The sequence below is a fragment of the Carlito syrichta genome, unplaced genomic scaffold, assembly GCF_000164805.1.
Source record: "Carlito syrichta isolate Samal-C Ts95f unplaced genomic scaffold, Tarsius_syrichta-2.0.1 Scaffold111596, whole genome shotgun sequence".
NCBI classification, from domain to species: domain Eukaryota; kingdom Metazoa; phylum Chordata; class Mammalia; order Primates; family Tarsiidae; genus Carlito; species Carlito syrichta.
The window spans coordinates 4447-9442 of NW_007055692.1; the positions used below are offsets into that span (position 1 = coordinate 4447).

General features: G+C 55.0%; 1 protein-coding gene across 2 annotated transcripts in view; it reads left to right on the forward strand.

Moving 5' to 3' along the window:
* The window catches only part of THRA (thyroid hormone receptor, alpha), a 24731-nt gene that overhangs the window by 1051 nt on the left and 18684 nt on the right, over positions 1 to 4996 (forward strand). The window contains exon 1 of one of the 2 annotated variants that reach the window (XM_021718434.1): positions 4782 to 4886. The exons of the other annotated variant lie outside the window; for it this stretch is intronic. The gene's annotated coding sequence lies outside the window, so the exon portion shown is untranslated. Of the gene's footprint in view, positions 1 to 4781; positions 4887 to 4996 lie in introns of those variants that run through there. 2 annotated transcript variants of the gene reach the window in all.

Genomic DNA, 4996 nt, shown 5'->3' on the forward strand with positions numbered 1-4996 from the left:
GTGCGGTGGGGGGCGGGGAGGGTGGGCTTGCACGGGCCCAGGCCCGGGCCCTGGGAGAGGGAAGTCCCCTTCCCTCCACCCGCCTTCCCAATTGAGCATGGCTTTCTGGTTGCAACATTCCTAATTGCAAAAACGCGGCTGTTGGGGGGGTGGTATGTGTGTGGAGGGGGCGTACTTGATGGTTCCTGGGTGATTAGGAGAGTCGCTGGTTGGGAAGAGAGGGAGGACTGGACCTGTGCTGTGTGTATGCCGGCCCCCCCTCGTCCCCCCCCTTGCAACGTGTCTCTGGTGTCCCTTCTCGCCCGGGGCCCTCCCTTGTCCAGTGTGAAAGAAAGGCCCGGGGGGGATGTCCGGGGCAATGGAGAGAGCCACCATTCCAGGGGTGGGGGTGGGGGATGCAGAAGGAAAGCCTGTGAGATGGAAGCCTGCCCCTCATTGCTGGCTCTGGCCCCAGGAGGGGGAGGGGATGAAGGGACTGTTGTCCAAGATGGGGGGAAGCAAAGGTGACACATAGACACAGAGACATGTCCACACGGACAGCCACAGGCATAACCAGGGACACCCAGGCAGACTCAAGGACAGGAGCTGCTGGACACACCCACATGGGGACAAGGGAAGAGGCAGGCTGCTGCACCATGGAGCTCAGAGGGGCGGGACACACCCACGGGAGACCAGGAGCATGGAGACCAACCCGTGCACATACCCATGCACAGGGTCACACAGAGATACTGTCACGGGCAAGGAGGAGTCGCTGTCACCTACACAGAAAAAGTCACTATCGCATGCATGCATGCACACAGCGCAATTGCACACAGCTGCACAATTACAAAAGACCCTGTCACTCACAGGCACACACGTGCTCGCATGAGCCCAGTCACACAGACATCATCGCCCACCGTGACAGTCGCTGTCACTCAGTCAGATGCAAACACAGTTACACATCAACACATGTATACACAACTTAGCAACAAGTATTTTCCTGGACTCACTGTGGAGCTCTGAGATTTTGTAGACAACAAAATCCCTGCTCCCAAGAAAATGAAATTTGGCTGTATGAGGAGGTTTTCCTGCATAGTGGTGCAACGCATGCATTCTTGAAAACGTGTTCCCAGGCTCTGTCGCTTGTCATACCACCCTACCAAACAGTGAGTTCCTTCAGACCTGGGAGAATCACTTGAAGAGCTCTGGATCTCACCCAGAGCCTAGCACAGGGGCTGCTCTGTAAATAACTTGTTAATTGATTGACTGTGGGACCTGCAGACACAGGTGCACTGATTCGCACACAGTCCCATGAACTCAGGTGCAGAACAAGTTCACAAGACCCGGGGCCACACAGCTGCACTAACAGTCATGTCTAGACCACCCCAGATGCACGCACAGTAGCCTGTGCAGCCAGGCACACACCTAGATGTACACGATCATGGACTTTTCCCCTCTAGCTTTCTCCTGCCTCCTTTCTCCAGGCTCAGCCACTGTGTGGGAATGGACTTTTTTTTTTTTCCTTTTGGAGGGATAGAGAAACAAGAGCAAAGCCAGTGGGTGCAAGGGGGTTCTAGAGGGCCGAGTCATGGGCCCAAAGCAGTGTCCTGTGACTCCTAGCAGCTGGGAGTATCCTGGCTGCTGGGGAAGGGGGGTGTCTTGGGAGGAGCAACTCTCATCCTACCCTAAAGCCTCCCTGAGTCTAGCTGCCCCTGCTCTGGGTCATTTGCCTGGGCCCTCAGTTGCCCCCAGCTGGGTACTCGTGCCTCCCACCTTGAGTCTGGTCCCTTTTTCACCTCTGCCCTCCTGTCCGAACTTGGAAGCTTTCCTTAAGAGGCCGTATGCTGGCAAGTGTCTGCATGAGTGATGTGTATTTTTGACTTGGAATTTCTCTCTAACTCTATCTCTCTTGCTCTGTCTTGCGGTGTCTGATTCTCCCTCTCTCCTTGTTTCTCTGCCAGTCTGTAACTCTCTCTCCACCCTGCTGCTACCCCGTTGTCTGCCCTGTCCTTGTCTCAGAACTGGGGACTGGCAGCAATATTCTTCATACTTTTCCAGTTGTTAATGCTCAGGCTCCGCCCCTCTGCCCCACCCGCGCGGCCTCTGGGGTCAGCTTGAGGTTGGGGTGGGAGGTGGGGGGGGAGGGGGCTCAGCTGGCTGCTCAGGACTTCCTGTGCTTCCTTAGTGCTGCAGCTGTGGCCAGCAAGTTTTGGGGGCTGGGAATGGAGGAAGAGAGGGGGTCAGCTACTGCACATGATGGCCCCCCCAGGCAGCCAGGCCCAGCCTGGGGGTCACCAGTTCTGTGGGAGTCCTCAGTGTGCAGGCCGCACTAGCTAGCGAGATCCCAAACAAGCCAGCACAGAGGCTCCTACCACACTAACCCAAGCTGGGAAAGAACGGCCCCCATGGGCAGTGGCGGGAGTTGGCAGGACTCACAATGGCCTTTCTCCACACCCCTGGCAGCTGAGACCCCCTTCAGAGATGCCCAACAGCTGTGTCTTCTTTGCCCAGCCTCAGGGCCTGGTTTGGAGGGTACAGCTGCCCAGACTAAGTGGGGGCTCATGAGGTCCTCTCACCCACATGTGCAGGTTCCAGCCCAGGAAGGAGAACTATTCCAGGGAGTGAATTTGAGCAGGGGCGCTGGGGCAGGAGGCCCAGAGCCCAGGGGACACCAGGCATTTCTGGCCATTCTCCCCTCTATCCTTGTCCTACTTGGATGAGGGGCACTGATAATGATTCAATCCTGAAGGTTCCATGGGCTGCTATAGAGGGAAAAACTGAGGCTTGGTCACGGAACACTTAGCTAGATGAAAGAACAGGGTATCATTCCTCAAAGCAGGTGACGTGCTCTCATGGTTAAGTGCAGGGATTTTTTTTTTTTTCAGACCCTAGACTGCCTGGGTTTGAATCCCAGTTCTGCCACTTGCTGGTTGTATGACCTTGAGCAAATGATTTAACTTCCCTCTTGCCTTATCTGTAAATTGAGGGTGATCATATCTACCTCATTTAGCTTTTTGAGGATTAGAGGAGTTATAATATATAAAATGCATTAAATATAGTTCCCTATTCCAGGAGGATCGCTTGAGGCCAGGAGTTCAAGACCAACCTGGGCAATGTATCGAGACCAGTCTCTACCAAAAAAAAAAAATTAGCTGGGCGTGGTGGTCTTAGCTACTTGGAGCCCGAGGGGGGAGTTTCATTTGAGCTGAGGAATTAGAGACTGCAGTGAGCCTTGATTGTGCCACTACACTCCAGCTTGGGCACAGGGCAAAACCTTGTCTTCTAAAACAAAGAAAAAAAAAAAAAAAGCCTGGTTGTTATGAAGAAGGCTGTGGGCTTGGAGTCCCCCTGGTTTCTTGGAGAAGCTTGGGGAGTTGGATATGCTAGACATCACAGGAATGGGGATGGGGCTGAGGGCAGTGGGACTCCAATCTCCAGCCTCCTCAACCTTCATGCCACCTCTCTCTGTCTCATTTTTGCAACCTGGAAGCAGTATGAAAAAGAGCCCAAGGCAGGCCCCTCTGCCCACCCTCCTTTGACCCTCACCCTTAGCTTAAAAGGCGCTGTTGGCATCTCAGCCTGGGACACACCTCACCAGCTAGGGAGCACAGTCATAAATGTTTGGGCTTCACGGCATCTCTGTTCAGACAAGCCTGAGTGCTGGGGATGGGAGAGCAGGAAACAAGGAAAGCAGTCCCCTCTCCCTTCTTATGTGTAGGGACAATGTGGGCTCAGGGAGGAGGCAGTGACCTTCCTCTCTCCTGGGGGCTGGCATCCCAGTTATCTCCTATTGATCAACCAGGGTCCGGCCCTGGCTGACAGGCACCAAATTCCCCTCTCCTGCACAGAGCAGGCATTAGTATGAAAGGTGGGCACAGAGGGAAACTGAGGCACTAAGGACCGGTGTGGTCGGCATGGCACCTTGAGATCCAGTGTCTGTTCTGGGTTGCCTCTTTCCCTTGGTGAGTCTGGTGATAAGGATCCTCTTTCTCAGACCCCACTTATTTAGCCCCTGTCCCTCAAGGTGAAGCAAGGACAATGGGGGGATGCCCTGAGGGGGTGACTGGAGAGCCTTTGGAGTGGGAGCCAATCTCAACTCTAGTTCTCATGGCTGCACAGGTGCTTGGGAGGCTTTGGGGGACTTTCGTGCCTCTTGGGAAGGGAGGCAAGCAAGCCCCTGGTGGGAAGAGCACTGGTGCGGGTAAATAGCATGAGGCAGGGCAACACCTGTGTTCAGTCCGTGCCGCATTCTGGCGCCGTGAGCGGCGCCTGTGGATTCTCCTCTCCTCGCAGGGCCTGGCATGCACTGGGGTGCGGGGTACACACGCCACCTGGAACCAGAGACAGTTCTCTCTCACTGAAGCATCTGGGGCTGGGGTGCATTGGAGATTCATGTGGTGTCACCTGGCAGTACCATGGGGACCTTCCTTATGCCATTGAGTGAGGTGGCCCAGAGGGAGGGGTCAGAAGTACTCTGGGTAGACAAGGGAAGCAAGATGGATTTTAGTAGTGCCCAGGAAATGCTGTCCTGCTCTCTGCTTTGGGGTGGGGGTTAAAGGTTAGTGCCATCCCCTCTCCACCCCGCTGTGGCAAAGAGCAGAGTGATTGGACCCAGCCCTCGGCCCACCTTTTCTTTATCCTCTTCCTCTTCCAAGGAAAAGATGGGCTCTTGACTCCCAGAGTCCCAGCAGCAGCCTGTTTCATTTTCTCTTTTTACCAGGCATGGGGGGAAGGAGAGGGGACAGAGACCGAGGCTTTGGTGTCTTTCAGCATTTTTGTACACATCAGTGAGTGGGTGTGTTGTGCACGCATCCATGTGAGAGTGTTTTTGTGCATGTGTGGGCTGGGGAGGGCTCTGAATATCTTCTGGAACAGTACCCAAAGCCCTGTGGCTCTGCGCATGCGAGGTGAGTGTGTGTGTCTGCACGTGTCCGTGTGTGTGCTGGAGACTCAGCTGCATTCACCAGCGTGCCCTCCCTCCCCCCCTTTCTCCCTCTCCTTCTCCCTCTCCCTCACA